Here is a 15,293-nt window from a genome sequence, read left to right on the forward strand (position 1 = left end):
TCACCACGAAGCGCCAAAGCATACTGCCACATGAGAGTCAGGATGGCCGAGCGGTCTAAGGCGCTGTGTTCAGGTCGCAGTCTCCTCTGGAGGCGTGGGTTCGAATCCCACTTCTGACAGGCTAGCTTTTCCTTAAATATTAAGCAAGGCCATTTTTCTCAGGGCTCGAAGTCCCCCCGAAGTCAACTTTGAAAGCAGTTTGAGGAACAAGAAACCCTCCATCAGAAAGGAGGCTAGCTTTTCCTTAAATATTAAGCAAGGCCATTTTTCTCAGGGCTCCCGAAGTCAACTTTGAAAGCAGTTTGAGGAACAAGAAACGCTCCATCAGAAAGGGGAAAAAAACACCACGCCAATCCCTTTTCTTCCTGCTTCATAGGCCACTGGTCTGGTTAAACCACGGGGTGTGAGTTTCATTCTCACTGGTGCCTAACTTCTAGGCTGATGCTCAAAAGGAACATTGGAACCCCGTTAGCCAGTAGAACATAATATGCTTGTTCTCGGGGAGAGAAGCTAATTAACCTTGCAGATAAGATTCCTTTGAATGGTCAATTGATGTTGCTGCAAGCTTTGGAAACCACTCAGGTTTCTTTTTCAGGGTTCTGATAGGATATATCTGAAGAAACATTTATACACATACTAGGCTGATGTCAAAATCCTGCTTCTAAACCAGCAACTTGAAGAAAGGTAGAAAAAGTCCTTCAAGCTTTCCTCCGTTCAACCTTTGAATGCGAAATACTCAATCAGATCGTGGAAGATCACCACCAGTAAGTGACAAACTGATCCAGTCTTTATACTTCATCCCAAGAATTGGACTCTTAATGTCACCATTTTTTCTTTGCGCTTTGCATTTTTTTTTCACACCTGCGTATTTAGGATAGCTGCATGATCTTTCCTGGAGGCGTGGGTTCAAATCCCACCCCATGACAGCCAAGTGTTTGCTCTTACGCGTCACGGATTGGGATTCCAGCGGGGGTCTGTGTGAGGAGCGGCAAAGTTGCTCTGTTCTGCGCAAGTGCAGACTTGCAGATGTTGACAAGTGCCTCAATTTTATGCTTAACGCTTACCATGATGTCTAGTATCACCACGAAGCGCCAAAGCATACTGCCACATGAGAGTCAGGATGGCCGAGCGGTCTAAGGCGCTGCGTTCAGGTCGCAGTCTCCTCTGGAGGCGTGGGTTCGAATCCCACTTCTGACAGGCTAGCTTTTCCTTAAATATTAAGCAAGGCCATTTTTCTCAGGGCTCGAAGTCCCCCCGAAGTCAACTTTGAAAGCAGTTTGAGGAACAAGAAACCCTCCATCAGAAAGGAGGCTAGCTTTTCCTTAAATATTAAGCAAGGCCATTTTTCTCAGGGCTCCCGAAGTCAACTTTGAAAGCAGTTTGAGGAACAAGAAACGCTCCATCAGAAAGGGGAAAAAAACACCACGCCAATCCCTTTTCTTCCTGCTTCATAGGCCACTGGTCTGGTTAAACCACGGGGTGTGAGTTTCATTCTCACTGGTGCCTAACTTCTAGGCTGATGCTCAAAAGGAACATTGGAACCCCGTTAGCCAGTAGAACATAATATGCTTGTTCTCGGGGAGAGAAGCTAATTAACCTTGCAGATAAGATTCCTTTGAATGGTCAATTGATGTTGCTGCAAGCTTTGGAAACCACTCAGGTTTCTTTTTCAGGGTTCTGATAGGATATATCTGAAGAAACATTTATACACATACTAGGCTGATGTCAAAATCCTGCTTCTAAACCAGCAACTTGAAGAAAGGTAGAAAAAGTCCTTCAAGCTTTCCTCCGTGTTTGCTCTTACGCATCATGGATTGGGATTCCAGTGGGGGTCTGTTTGAGGAGCGGCAAAGTTGCTCTGTTCTGCGCAAGTGCAGACTTGCAGATGTTGACAAGTGCCTCAATTTTATGCTTAACGCTTACCATGATGTCTAGTATCACCACGAAGCGCCAAAGCATACTGCCACATGAGAGTCAGGATGGCCGAGCGGTCTAAGGCGCTGTGTTCAGGTCGCAGTCTCCTCTGGAGGCGTGGGTTCGAATCCCACTTCTGACAGGCTAGCTTTTCCTTAAATATTAAGCAAGGCCATTTTTCTCAGGGCTCGAAGTCCCCCCGAAGTCAACTTTGAAAGCAGTTTGAGGAACAAGAAACCCTCCATCAGAAAGGAGGCTAGCTTTTCCTTAAATATTAAGCAAGGCCATTTTTCTCAGGGCTCCCGAAGTCAACTTTGAAAGCAGTTTGAGGAACAAGAAACGCTCCATCAGAAAGGGGAAAAAAACACCACGCCAATCCCTTTTCTTCCTGCTTCATAGGCCACTGGTCTGGTTAAACCACGGGGTGTGAGTTTCATTCTCACTGGTGCCTAACTTCTAGGCTGATGCTCAAAAGGAACATTGGAACCCCGTTAGCCAGTAGAACATAATATGCTTGTTCTCGGGGAGAGAAGCTAATTAACCTTGCAGATAAGATTCCTTTGAATGGTCAATTGATGTTGCTGCAAGCTTTGGAAACCACTCAGGTTTCTTTTTCAGGGTTCTGATAGGATATATCTGAAGAAACATTTATACACATACTAGGCTGATGTCAAAATCCTGCTTCTAAACCAGCAACTTGAAGAAAGGTAGAAAAAGTCCTTCAAGCTTTCCTCCGTTCAACCTTTGAATGCGAAATACTCAATCAGATCGTGGAAGATCACCACCAGTAAGTGACAAACTGATCCAGTCTTTATACTTCATCCCAAGAATTGGACTCTTAATGTCACCATTTTTTCTTTGCGCTTTGCATTTTTTTTTCACACCTGCGTATTTAGGAAAGCTGCATGATCTTTCCTGGAGGCGTGGGTTCAAATCCCACCCCATGACAGCCAAGTGTTTGCTCTTACGCGTCACGGATTGGGATTCCAGCGGGGGTCTGTGTGAGGAGCGGCAAAGTTGCTCTGTTCTGCGCAAGTGCAGACTTGCAGATGTTGACAAGTGCCTCAATTTTATGCTTAACGCTTACCATGATGTCTAGTATCACCACGAAGCGCCAAAGCATACTGCCACATGAGAGTCAGGATGGCCGAGCGGTCTAAGGCGCTGCGTTCAGGTCGCAGTCTCCTCTGGAGGCGTGGGTTCGAATCCCACTTCTGACAGGCTAGCTTTTCCTTAAATATTAAGCAAGGCCATTTTTCTCAGGGCTCGAAGTCCCCCCGAAGTCAACTTTGAAAGCAGTTTGAGGAACAAGAAACCCTCCATCAGAAAGGAGGCTAGCTTTTCCTTAAATATTAAGCAAGGCCATTTTTCTCAGGGCTCCCGAAGTCAACTTTGAAAGCAGTTTGAGGAACAAGAAACGCTCCATCAGAAAGGGGGAAAAAACACCACGCCAATCCCTTTTCTTCCTGCTTCATAGGCCACTGGTCTGGTTAAACCACGGGGTGTGAGTTTCATTCTCACTGGTGCCTAACTTCTAGGCTGATGCTCAAAAGGAACATTGGAACCCCGTTAGCCAGTAGAACATAATATGCTTGTTCTCGGGGAGAGAAGCTAATTAACCTTGCAGATAAGATTCCTTTGAATGGTCAATTGATGTTGCTGCAAGCTTTGGAAACCACTCAGGTTTCTTTTTCAGGGTACTGATAGGATATATCTGAAGAAACATTTATACACATACTAGGCTGATGTCAAAATCCTGCTTCTAAACCAGCAACTTGAAGAAAGGTAGAAAAAGTCCTTCAAGCTTTCCTCCGTGTTTGCTCTTACGCATCATGGATTGGGATTCCAGCGGGGGTCTGTTTGAGGAGCGGCAAAGTTGCTCTGTTCTGCGCAAGTGCAGACTTGCAGATGTTGACAAGTGCCTCAATTTTATGCTTAACGCTTACCATGATGTCTAGTATCACCACGAAGCGCCAAAGCATACTGCCACATGAGAGTCAGGATGGCCGAGCGGTCTAAGGCGCTGTGTTCAGGTCGCAGTCTCCTCTGGAGGCGTGGGTTCGAATCCCACTTCTGACAGGCTAGCTTTTCCTTAAATATTAAGCAAGGCCATTTTTCTCAGGGCTCGAAGTCCCCCCGAAGTCAACTTTGAAAGCAGTTTGAGGAACAAGAAACCCTCCATCAGAAAGGAGGCTAGCTTTTCCTTAAATATTAAGCAAGGCCATTTTTCTCAGGGCTCCCGAAGTCAACTTTGAAAGCAGTTTGAGGAACAAGAAACGCTCCATCAGAAAGGGGAAAAAAACACCACGCCAATCCCTTTTCTTCCTGCTTCATAGGCCACTGGTCTGGTTAAACCACGGGGTGTGAGTTTCATTCTCACTGGTGCCTAACTTCTAGGCTGATGCTCAAAAGGAACATTGGAACCCCGTTAGCCAGTAGAACATAATATGCTTGTTCTCGGGGAGAGAAGCTAATTAACCTTGCAGATAAGATTCCTTTGAATGGTCAATTGATGTTGCTGCAAGCTTTGGAAACCACTCAGGTTTCTTTTTCAGGGTTCTGATAGGATATATCTGAAGAAACATTTATACACATACTAGGCTGATGTCAAAATCCTGCTTCTAAACCAGCAACTTGAAGAAAGGTAGAAAAAGTCCTTCAAGCTTTCCTCCGTGTTTGCTCTTACGCATCATGGATTGGGATTCCAGTGGGGGTCTGTTTGAGGAGCGGCAAAGTTGCTCTGTTCTGCGCAAGTGCAGACTTGCAGATGTTGACAAGTGCCTCAATTTTATGCTTAACGCTTACCATGATGTCTAGTATCACCACGAAGCGCCAAAGCATACTGCCACATGAGAGTCAGGATGGCCGAGCGGTCTAAGGCGCTGTGTTCAGGTCGCAGTCTCCTCTGGAGGCGTGGGTTCGAATCCCACTTCTGACAGGCTAGCTTTTCCTTAAATATTAAGCAAGGCCATTTTTCTCAGGGCTCGAAGTCCCCCCGAAGTCAACTTTGAAAGCAGTTTGAGGAACAAGAAACCCTCCATCAGAAAGGAGGCTAGCTTTTCCTTAAATATTAAGCAAGGCCATTTTTCTCAGGGCTCCCGAAGTCAACTTTGAAAGCAGTTTGAGGAACAAGAAACGCTCCATCAGAAAGGGGAAAAAAACACCACGCCAATCCCTTTTCTTCCTGCTTCATAGGCCACTGGTCTGGTTAAACCACGGGGTGTGAGTTTCATTCTCGGTGCCTAACTTCTAGGCTGATGCTCAAAAGGAACATTGGAACCCCGTTAGCCAGTAGAACATAATATGCTTGTTCTCGGGGAGAGAAGCTAATTAACCTTGCAGATAAGATTCCTTTGAATGGTCAATTGATGTTGCTGCAAGCTTTGGAAACCACTCAGGTTTCTTTTTCAGGGTTCTGATAGGATATATCTGAAGAAACATTTATACACATACTAGGCTGATGTCAAAATCCTGCTTCTAAACCAGCAACTTGAAGAAAGGTAGAAAAAGTCCTTCAAGCTTTCCTCCGTTCAACCTTTGAATGCGAAATACTCAATCAGATCGTGGAAGATCACCACCAGTAAGTGACAAACTGATCCAGTCTTTATACTTCATCCCAAGAATTGGACTCTTAATGTCACCATTTTTTCTTTGCGCTTTGCATTTTTTTTTCACACCTGCGTATTTAGGAAAGCTGCATGATCTTTCCTGGAGGCGTGGGTTCAAATCCCACCCCATGACAGCCAAGTGTTTGCTCTTACGCGTCACGGATTGGGATTCCAGCGGGGGTCTGTGTGAGGAGCGGCAAAGTTGCTCTGTTCTGCGCAAGTGCAGACTTGCAGATGTTGACAAGTGCCTCAATTTTATGCTTAACGCTTACCATGATGTCTAGTATCACCACGAAGCGCCAAAGCATACTGCCACATGAGAGTCAGGATGGCCGAGCGGTCTAAGGCGCTGCGTTCAGGTCGCAGTCTCCTCTGGAGGCGTGGGTTCGAATCCCACTTCTGACAGGCTAGCTTTTCCTTAAATATTAAGCAAGGCCATTTTTCTCAGGGCTCGAAGTCCCCCCGAAGTCAACTTTGAAAGCAGTTTGAGGAACAAGAAACCCTCCATCAGAAAGGAGGCTAGCTTTTCCTTAAATATTAAGCAAGGCCATTTTTCTCAGGGCTCCCGAAGTCAACTTTGAAAGCAGTTTGAGGAACAAGAAACGCTCCATCAGAAAGGGGGAAAAAACACCACGCCAATCCCTTTTCTTCCTGCTTCATAGGCCACTGGTCTGGTTAAACCACGGGGTGTGAGTTTCATTCTCACTGGTGCCTAACTTCTAGGCTGATGCTCAAAAGGAACATTGGAACCCCGTTAGCCAGTAGAACATAATATGCTTGTTCTCGGGGAGAGAAGCTAATTAACCTTGCAGATAAGATTCCTTTGAATGGTCAATTGATGTTGCTGCAAGCTTTGGAAACCACTCAGGTTTCTTTTTCAGGGTACTGATAGGATATATCTGAAGAAACATTTATACACATACTAGGCTGATGTCAAAATCCTGCTTCTAAACCAGCAACTTGAAGAAAGGTAGAAAAAGTCCTTCAAGCTTTCCTCCGTGTTTGCTCTTACGCATCATGGATTGGGATTCCAGCGGGGGTCTGTTTGAGGAGCGGCAAAGTTGCTCTGTTCTGCGCAAGTGCAGACTTGCAGATGTTGACAAGTGCCTCAATTTTATGCTTAACGCTTACCATGATGTCTAGTATCACCACGAAGCGCCAAAGCATACTGCCACATGAGAGTCAGGATGGCCGAGCGGTCTAAGGCGCTGTGTTCAGGTCGCAGTCTCCTCTGGAGGCGTGGGTTCGAATCCCACTTCTGACAGGCTAGCTTTTCCTTAAATATTAAGCAAGGCCATTTTTCTCAGGGCTCGAAGTCCCCCCGAAGTCAACTTTGAAAGCAGTTTGAGGAACAAGAAACCCTCCATCAGAAAGGAGGCTAGCTTTTCCTTAAATATTAAGCAAGGCCATTTTTCTCAGGGCTCCCGAAGTCAACTTTGAAAGCAGTTTGAGGAACAAGAAACGCTCCATCAGAAAGGGGAAAAAAACACCACGCCAATCCCTTTTCTTCCTGCTTCATAGGCCACTGGTCTGGTTAAACCACGGGGTGTGAGTTTCATTCTCACTGGTGCCTAACTTCTAGGCTGATGCTCAAAAGGAACATTGGAACCCCGTTAGCCAGTAGAACATAATATGCTTGTTCTCGGGGAGAGAAGCTAATTAACCTTGCAGATAAGATTCCTTTGAATGGTCAATTGATGTTGCTGCAAGCTTTGGAAACCACTCAGGTTTCTTTTTCAGGGTTCTGATAGGATATATCTGAAGAAACATTTATACACATACTAGGCTGATGTCAAAATCCTGCTTCTAAACCAGCAACTTGAAGAAAGGTAGAAAAAGTCCTTCAAGCTTTCCTCCGTTCAACCTTTGAATGCGAAATACTCAATCAGATCGTGGAAGATCACCACCAGTAAGTGACAAACTGATCCAGTCTTTATACTTCATCCCAAGAATTGGACTCTTAATGTCACCATTTTTTCTTTGCGCTTTGCATTTTTTTTTCACACCTGCGTATTTAGGATAGCTGCATGATCTTTCCTGGAGGCGTGGGTTCAAATCCCACCCCATGACAGCCAAGTGTTTGCTCTTACGCGTCACGGATTGGGATTCCAGCGGGGGTCTGTGTGAGGAGCGGCAAAGTTGCTCTGTTCTGCGCAAGTGCAGACTTGCAGATGTTGACAAGTGCCTCAATTTTATGCTTAACGCTTACCATGATGTCTAGTATCACCACGAAGTGCCAAAGCATACTGCCACATGAGAGTCAGGATGGCCGAGCGGTCTAAGGCGCTGCGTTCAGGTCGCAGTCTCCTCTGGAGGCGTGGGTTCGAATCCCACTTCTGACAGGCTAGCTTTTCCTTAAATATTAAGCAAGGCCATTTTTCTCAGGGCTCGAAGTCCCCCCGAAGTCAACTTTGAAAGCAGTTTGAGGAACAAGAAACCCTCCATCAGAAAGGAGGCTAGCTTTTCCTTAAATATTAAGCAAGGCCATTTTTCTCAGGGCTCCCGAAGTCAACTTTGAAAGCAGTTTGAGGAACAAGAAACGCTCCATCAGAAAGGGGGAAAAAACACCACGCCAATCCCTTTTCTTCCTGCTTCATAGGCCACTGGTCTGGTTAAACCACGGGGTGTGAGTTTCATTCTCACTGGTGCCTAACTTCTAGGCTGATGCTCAAAAGGAACATTGGAACCCCGTTAGCCAGTAGAACATAATATGCTTGTTCTCGGGGAGAGAAGCTAATTAACCTTGCAGATAAGATTCCTTTGAATGGTCAATTGATGTTGCTGCAAGCTTTGGAAACCACTCAGGTTTCTTTTTCAGGGTTCTGATAGGATATATCTGAAGAAACATTTATACACATACTAGGCTGATGTCAAAATCCTGCTTCTAAACCAGCAACTTGAAGAAAGGTAGAAAAAGTCCTTCAAGCTTTCCTCCGTTCAACCTTTGAATGCGAAATACTCAATCAGATCGTGGAAGATCACCACCAGTAAGTGACAAACTGATCCAGTCTTTATACTTCATCCCAAGAATTGGACTCTTAATGTCACCATTTTTTCTTTGCGCTTTGCATTTTTTTTTCACACCTGCGTATTTAGGATAGCTGCATGATCTTTCCTGGAGGCGTGGGTTCAAATCCCACCCCATGACAGCCAAGTGTTTGCTCTTACGCGTCACGGATTGGGATTCCAGCGGGGGTCTGTGTGAGGAGCGGCAAAGTTGCTCTGTTCTGCGCAAGTGCAGACTTGCAGATGTTGACAAGTGCCTCAATTTTATGCTTAACGCTTACCATGATGTCTAGTATCACCACGAAGCGCCAAAGCATACTGCCACATGAGAGTCAGGATGGCCGAGCGGTCTAAGGCGCTGCGTTCAGGTCGCAGTCTCCTCTGGAGGCGTGGGTTCGAATCCCACTTCTGACAGGCTAGCTTTTCCTTAAATATTAAGCAAGGCCATTTTTCTCAGGGCTCCCGAAGTCAACTTTGAAAGCAGTTTGAGGAACAAGAAACGCTCCATCAGAAAGGGGAAAAAAACACCACGCCAATCCCTTTTCTTCCTGCTTCATAGGCCACTGGTCTGGTTAAACCACGGGGTGTGAGTTTCATTCTCACTGGTGCCTAACTTCTAGGCTGATGCTCAAAAGGAACATTGGAACCCCGTTAGCCAGTAGAACATAATATGCTTGTTCTCGGGGAGAGAAGCTAATTAACCTTGCAGATAAGATTCCTTTGAATGGTCAATTGATGTTGCTGCAAGCTTTGGAAACCACTCAGGTTTCTTTTTCAGGGTTCTGATAGGATATATCTGAAGAAACATTTATACACATACTAGGCTGATGTCAAAATCCTGCTTCTAAACCAGCAACTTGAAGAAAGGTAGAAAAAGTCCTTCAAGCTTTCCTCCGTGTTTGCTCTTACGCATCATGGATTGGGATTCCAGCGGGGGTCTGTTTGAGGAGCGGCAAAGTTGCTCTGTTCTGCGCAAGTGCAGACTTGCAGATGTTGACAAGTGCCTCAATTTTATGCTTAACGCTTACCATGATGTCTAGTATCACCACGAAGCGCCAAAGCATACTGCCACATGAGAGTCAGGATGGCCGAGCGGTCTAAGGCGCTGTGTTCAGGTTGCAGTCTCCTCTGGAGGCGTGGGTTCGAATCCCACTTCTGACAGGCTAGCTTTTCCTTAAATATTAAGCAAGGCCATTTTTCTCAGGGCTCGAAGTCCCCCCGAAGTCAACTTTGAAAGCAGTTTGAGGAACAAGAAACCCTCCATCAGAAAGGAGGCTAGCTTTTCCTTAAATATTAAGCAAGGCCATTTTTCTCAGGGCTCCCGAAGTCAACTTTGAAAGCAGTTTGAGGAACAAGAAACGCTCCATCAGAAAGGGGAAAAAAACACCACGCCAATCCCTTTTCTTCCTGCTTCATAGGCCACTGGTCTGGTTAAACCACGGGGTGTGAGTTTCATTCTCGGTGCCTAACTTCTAGGCTGATGCTCAAAAGGAACATTGGAACCCCGTTAGCCAGTAGAACATAATATGCTTGTTCTCGGGGAGAGAAGCTAATTAACCTTGCAGATAAGATTCCTTTGAATGGTCAATTGATGTTGCTGCAAGCTTTGGAAACCACTCAGGTTTCTTTTTCAGGGTTCTGATAGGATATATCTGAAGAAACATTTATACACATACTAGGCTGATGTCAAAATCCTGCTTCTAAACCAGCAACTTGAAGAAAGGTAGAAAAAGTCCTTCAAGCTTTCCTCCGTTCAACCTTTGAATGCGAAATACTCAATCAGATCGTGGAAGATCACCACCAGTAAGTGACAAACTGATCCAGTCTTTATACTTCATCCCAAGAATTGGACTCTTAATGTCACCATTTTTTCTTTGCGCTTTGCATTTTTTTTTCACACCTGCGTATTTAGGATAGCTGCATGATCTTTCCTGGAGGCGTGGGTTCAAATCCCACCCCATGACAGCCAAGTGTTTGCTCTTACGCGTCACGGATTGGGATTCCAGCGGGGGTCTGTGTGAGGAGCGGCAAAGTTGCTCTGTTCTGCGCAAGTGCAGACTTGCAGATGTTGACAAGTGCCTCAATTTTATGCTTAACGCTTACCATGATGTCTAGTATCACCACGAAGCGCCAAAGCATACTGCCACATGAGAGTCAGGATGGCCGAGCGGTCTAAGGCGCTGCGTTCAGGTCGCAGTCTCCTCTGGAGGCGTGGGTTCGAATCCCACTTCTGACAGGCTAGCTTTTCCTTAAATATTAAGCAAGGCCATTTTTCTCAGGGCTCCCGAAGTCAACTTTGAAAGCAGTTTGAGGAACAAGAAACGCTCCATCAGAAAGGGGAAAAAAACACCACGCCAATCCCTTTTCTTCCTGCTTCATAGGCCACTGGTCTGGTTAAACCACGGGGTGTGAGTTTCATTCTCACTGGTGCCTAACTTCTAGGCTGATGCTCAAAAGGAACATTGGAACCCCGTTAGCCAGTAGAACATAATATGCTTGTTCTCGGGGAGAGAAGCTAATTAACCTTGCAGATAAGATTCCTTTGAATGGTCAATTGATGTTGCTGCAAGCTTTGGAAACCACTCAGGTTTCTTTTTCAGGGTTCTGATAGGATATATCTGAAGAAACATTTATACACATACTAGGCTGATGTCAAAATCCTGCTTCTAAACCAGCAACTTGAAGAAAGGTAGAAAAAGTCCTTCAAGCTTTCCTCCGTTCAACCTTTGAATGCGAAATACTCAATCAGATCGTGGAAGATCACCACCAGTAAGTGACAAACTGATCCAGTCTTTATACTTCATCCCAAGAATTGGACTCTTAATGTCACCATTTTTTCTTTGCGCTTTGCATTTTTTTTTCACACCTGCGTATTTAGGATAGCTGCATGATCTTTCCTGGAGGCGTGGGTTCAAATCCCACCCCATGACAGCCAAGTGTTTGCTCTTACGCGTCACGGATTGGGATTCCAGCGGGGGTCTGTGTGAGGAGCGGCAAAGTTGCTCTGTTCTGCGCAAGTGCAGACTTGCAGATGTTGACAAGTGCCTCAATTTTATGCTTAACGCTTACCATGATGTCTAGTATCACCACGAAGCGCCAAAGCATACTGCCACATGAGAGTCAGGATGGCCGAGCGGTCTAAGGCGCTGCGTTCAGGTCGCAGTCTCCTCTGGAGGCGTGGGTTCGAATCCCACTTCTGACAGGCTAGCTTTTCCTTAAATATTAAGCAAGGCCATTTTTCTCAGGGCTCCCGAAGTCAACTTTGAAAGCAGTTTGAGGAACAAGAAACGCTCCATCAGAAAGGGGAAAAAAACACCACGCCAATCCCTTTTCTTCCTGCTTCATAGGCCACTGGTCTGGTTAAACCACGGGGTGTGAGTTTCATTCTCACTGGTGCCTAACTTCTAGGCTGATGCTCAAAAGGAACATTGGAACCCCGTTAGCCAGTAGAACATAATATGCTTGTTCTCGGGGAGAGAAGCTAATTAACCTTGCAGATAAGATTCCTTTGAATGGTCAATTGATGTTGCTGCAAGCTTTGGAAACCACTCAGGTTTCTTTTTCAGGGTTCTGATAGGATATATCTGAAGAAACATTTATACACATACTAGGCTGATGTCAAAATCCTGCTTCTAAACCAGCAACTTGAAGAAAGGTAGAAAAAGTCCTTCAAGCTTTCCTCCGTGTTTGCTCTTACGCATCATGGATTGGGATTCCAGCGGGGGTCTGTTTGAGGAGCGGCAAAGTTGCTCTGTTCTGCGCAAGTGCAGACTTGCAGATGTTGACAAGTGCCTCAATTTTATGCTTAACGCTTACCATGATGTCTAGTATCACCACGAAGCGCCAAAGCATACTGCCACATGAGAGTCAGGATGGCCGAGCGGTCTAAGGCGCTGTGTTCAGGTTGCAGTCTCCTCTGGAGGCGTGGGTTCGAATCCCACTTCTGACAGGCTAGCTTTTCCTTAAATATTAAGCAAGGCCATTTTTCTCAGGGCTCGAAGTCCCCCCGAAGTCAACTTTGAAAGCAGTTTGAGGAACAAGAAACCCTCCATCAGAAAGGAGGCTAGCTTTTCCTTAAATATTAAGCAAGGCCATTTTTCTCAGGGCTCCCGAAGTCAACTTTGAAAGCAGTTTGAGGAACAAGAAACGCTCCATCAGAAAGGGGAAAAAAACACCACGCCAATCCCTTTTCTTCCTGCTTCATAGGCCACTGGTCTGGTTAAACCACGGGGTGTGAGTTTCATTCTCGGTGCCTAACTTCTAGGCTGATGCTCAAAAGGAACATTGGAACCCCGTTAGCCAGTAGAACATAATATGCTTGTTCTCGGGGAGAGAAGCTAATTAACCTTGCAGATAAGATTCCTTTGAATGGTCAATTGATGTTGCTGCAAGCTTTGGAAACCACTCAGGTTTCTTTTTCAGGGTTCTGATAGGATATATCTGAAGAAACATTTATACACATACTAGGCTGATGTCAAAATCCTGCTTCTAAACCAGCAACTTGAAGAAAGGTAGAAAAAGTCCTTCAAGCTTTCCTCCGTTCAACCTTTGAATGCGAAATACTCAATCAGATCGTGGAAGATCACCACCAGTAAGTGACAAACTGATCCAGTCTTTATACTTCATCCCAAGAATTGGACTCTTAATGTCACCATTTTTTCTTTGCGCTTTGCATTTTTTTTTCACACCTGCGTATTTAGGATAGCTGCATGATCTTTCCTGGAGGCGTGGGTTCAAATCCCACCCCATGACAGCCAAGTGTTTGCTCTTACGCGTCACGGATTGGGATTCCAGCGGGGGTCTGTGTGAGGAGCGGCAAAGTTGCTCTGTTCTGCGCAAGTGCAGACTTGCAGATGTTGACAAGTGCCTCAATTTTATGCTTAACGCTTACCATGATGTCTAGTATCACCACGAAGCGCCAAAGCATACTGCCACATGAGAGTCAGGATGGCCGAGCGGTCTAAGGCGCTGCGTTCAGGTCGCAGTCTCCTCTGGAGGCGTGGGTTCGAATCCCACTTCTGACAGGCTAGCTTTTCCTTAAATATTAAGCAAGGCCATTTTTCTCAGGGCTCCCGAAGTCAACTTTGAAAGCAGTTTGAGGAACAAGAAACGCTCCATCAGAAAGGGGAAAAAAACACCACGCCAATCCCTTTTCTTCCTGCTTCATAGGCCACTGGTCTGGTTAAACCACGGGGTGTGAGTTTCATTCTCACTGGTGCCTAACTTCTAGGCTGATGCTCAAAAGGAACATTGGAACCCCGTTAGCCAGTAGAACATAATATGCTTGTTCTCGGGGAGAGAAGCTAATTAACCTTGCAGATAAGATTCCTTTGAATGGTCAATTGATGTTGCTGCAAGCTTTGGAAACCACTCAGGTTTCTTTTTCAGGGTTCTGATAGGATATATCTGAAGAAACATTTATACACATACTAGGCTGATGTCAAAATCCTGCTTCTAAACCAGCAACTTGAAGAAAGGTAGAAAAAGTCCTTCAAGCTTTCCTCCGTTCAACCTTTGAATGCGAAATACTCAATCAGATCGTGGAAGATCACCACCAGTAAGTGACAAACTGATCCAGTCTTTATACTTCATCCCAAGAATTGGACTCTTAATGTCACCATTTTTTCTTTGCGCTTTGCATTTTTTTTTCACACCTGCGTATTTAGGATAGCTGCATGATCTTTCCTGGAGGCGTGGGTTCAAATCCCACCCCATGACAGCCAAGTGTTTGCTCTTACGCGTCACGGATTGGGATTCCAGCGGGGGTCTGTGTGAGGAGCGGCAAAGTTGCTCTGTTCTGCGCAAGTGCAGACTTGCAGATGTTGACAAGTGCCTCAATTTTATGCTTAACGCTTACCATGATGTCTAGTATCACCACGAAGCGCCAAAGCATACTGCCACATGAGAGTCAGGATGGCCGAGCGGTCTAAGGCGCTGCGTTCAGGTCGCAGTCTCCTCTGGAGGCGTGGGTTCGAATCCCACTTCTGACAGGCTAGCTTTTCCTTAAATATTAAGCAAGGCCATTTTTCTCAGGGCTCGAAGTCCCCCCGAAGTCAACTTTGAAAGCAGTTTGAGGAACAAGAAACCCTCCATCAGAAAGGAGGCTAGCTTTTCCTTAAATATTAAGCAAGGCCATTTTTCTCAGGGCTCCCGAAGTCAACTTTGAAAGCAGTTTGAGGAACAAGAAACGCTCCATCAGAAAGGGGAAAAAAACACCACGCCAATCCCTTTTCTTCCTGCTTCATAGGCCACTGGTCTGGTTAAACCACGGGGTGTGAGTTTCATTCTCGGTGCCTAACTTCTAGGCTGATGCTCAAAAGGAACATTGGAACCCCGTTAGCCAGTAGAACATAATATGCTTGTTCTCGGGGAGAGAAGCTAATTAACCTTGCAGATAAGATTCCTTTGAATGGTCAATTGATGTTGCTGCAAGCTTTGGAAACCACTCAGGTTTCTTTTTCAGGGTTCTGATAGGATATATCTGAAGAAACATTTATACACATACTAGGCTGATGTCAAAATCCTGCTTCTAAACCAGCAACTTGAAGAAAGGTAGAAAAAGTCCTTCAAGCTTTCCTCCGTTCAACCTTTGAATGCGAAATACTCAATCAGATCGTGGAAGATCACCACCAGTAAGTGACAAACTGATCCAGTCTTTATACTTCATCCCAAGAATTGGACTCTTAATGTCACCATTTTTTCTTTGCGCTTTGCATTTTTTTTTCACACCTGCGTATTTAGGATAGCTGCATGATCTTTCCTGGA

General features: G+C 45.4%; 16 non-coding genes across 16 annotated transcripts; all 16 read left to right on the forward strand.

The window, feature by feature from the left end:
* Window positions 1–36: 36 nt before the first annotated feature.
* On the forward strand, window positions 37–119 carry TRNAL-CAG (transfer RNA leucine (anticodon CAG)). Its single transcript has one exon. It is a non-coding gene; the product is annotated as a tRNA-Leu (tRNA).
* A 995-nt stretch (window positions 120–1,114) lies between these two features.
* On the forward strand, window positions 1,115–1,197 carry TRNAL-CAG (transfer RNA leucine (anticodon CAG)). The gene has a single exon. It is a non-coding gene; the product is annotated as a tRNA-Leu (tRNA).
* Window positions 1,198–1,973: 776 nt separating this feature from the next.
* TRNAL-CAG (transfer RNA leucine (anticodon CAG)) lies at window positions 1,974–2,056 on the forward strand. Its single transcript has one exon. It is a non-coding gene; the product is annotated as a tRNA-Leu (tRNA).
* Window positions 2,057–3,051: 995 nt separating this feature from the next.
* TRNAL-CAG (transfer RNA leucine (anticodon CAG)) lies at window positions 3,052–3,134 on the forward strand. Its single transcript has one exon. It is a non-coding gene; the product is annotated as a tRNA-Leu (tRNA).
* Window positions 3,135–3,910: 776 nt separating this feature from the next.
* On the forward strand, window positions 3,911–3,993 carry TRNAL-CAG (transfer RNA leucine (anticodon CAG)). The gene has a single exon. It is a non-coding gene; the product is annotated as a tRNA-Leu (tRNA).
* A 776-nt stretch (window positions 3,994–4,769) lies between these two features.
* TRNAL-CAG (transfer RNA leucine (anticodon CAG)) lies at window positions 4,770–4,852 on the forward strand. Its single transcript has one exon. It is a non-coding gene; the product is annotated as a tRNA-Leu (tRNA).
* Window positions 4,853–5,844: 992 nt separating this feature from the next.
* On the forward strand, window positions 5,845–5,927 carry TRNAL-CAG (transfer RNA leucine (anticodon CAG)). Its single transcript has one exon. It is a non-coding gene; the product is annotated as a tRNA-Leu (tRNA).
* Window positions 5,928–6,703: 776 nt separating this feature from the next.
* On the forward strand, window positions 6,704–6,786 carry TRNAL-CAG (transfer RNA leucine (anticodon CAG)). The gene has a single exon. It is a non-coding gene; the product is annotated as a tRNA-Leu (tRNA).
* Window positions 6,787–7,781: 995 nt separating this feature from the next.
* TRNAL-CAG (transfer RNA leucine (anticodon CAG)) lies at window positions 7,782–7,864 on the forward strand. The gene has a single exon. It is a non-coding gene; the product is annotated as a tRNA-Leu (tRNA).
* Window positions 7,865–8,859: 995 nt separating this feature from the next.
* TRNAL-CAG (transfer RNA leucine (anticodon CAG)) lies at window positions 8,860–8,942 on the forward strand. The gene has a single exon. It is a non-coding gene; the product is annotated as a tRNA-Leu (tRNA).
* Window positions 8,943–9,606: 664 nt separating this feature from the next.
* On the forward strand, window positions 9,607–9,689 carry TRNAL-CAG (transfer RNA leucine (anticodon CAG)). Its single transcript has one exon. It is a non-coding gene; the product is annotated as a tRNA-Leu (tRNA).
* Window positions 9,690–10,681: 992 nt separating this feature from the next.
* TRNAL-CAG (transfer RNA leucine (anticodon CAG)) lies at window positions 10,682–10,764 on the forward strand. The gene has a single exon. It is a non-coding gene; the product is annotated as a tRNA-Leu (tRNA).
* An 883-nt stretch (window positions 10,765–11,647) lies between these two features.
* On the forward strand, window positions 11,648–11,730 carry TRNAL-CAG (transfer RNA leucine (anticodon CAG)). The gene has a single exon. It is a non-coding gene; the product is annotated as a tRNA-Leu (tRNA).
* Window positions 11,731–12,394: 664 nt separating this feature from the next.
* On the forward strand, window positions 12,395–12,477 carry TRNAL-CAG (transfer RNA leucine (anticodon CAG)). Its single transcript has one exon. It is a non-coding gene; the product is annotated as a tRNA-Leu (tRNA).
* Window positions 12,478–13,469: 992 nt separating this feature from the next.
* Window positions 13,470–13,552, forward strand: TRNAL-CAG (transfer RNA leucine (anticodon CAG)). Its single transcript has one exon. It is a non-coding gene; the product is annotated as a tRNA-Leu (tRNA).
* An 883-nt stretch (window positions 13,553–14,435) lies between these two features.
* On the forward strand, window positions 14,436–14,518 carry TRNAL-CAG (transfer RNA leucine (anticodon CAG)). The gene has a single exon. It is a non-coding gene; the product is annotated as a tRNA-Leu (tRNA).
* The last annotated feature ends 775 nt before the right edge of the window (window positions 14,519–15,293 follow it).

This window comes from Eleutherodactylus coqui, chromosome 7, assembly GCF_035609145.1.
Source record: "Eleutherodactylus coqui strain aEleCoq1 chromosome 7, aEleCoq1.hap1, whole genome shotgun sequence".
Lineage (NCBI taxonomy): Eukaryota > Metazoa > Chordata > Amphibia > Anura > Eleutherodactylidae > Eleutherodactylus > Eleutherodactylus coqui.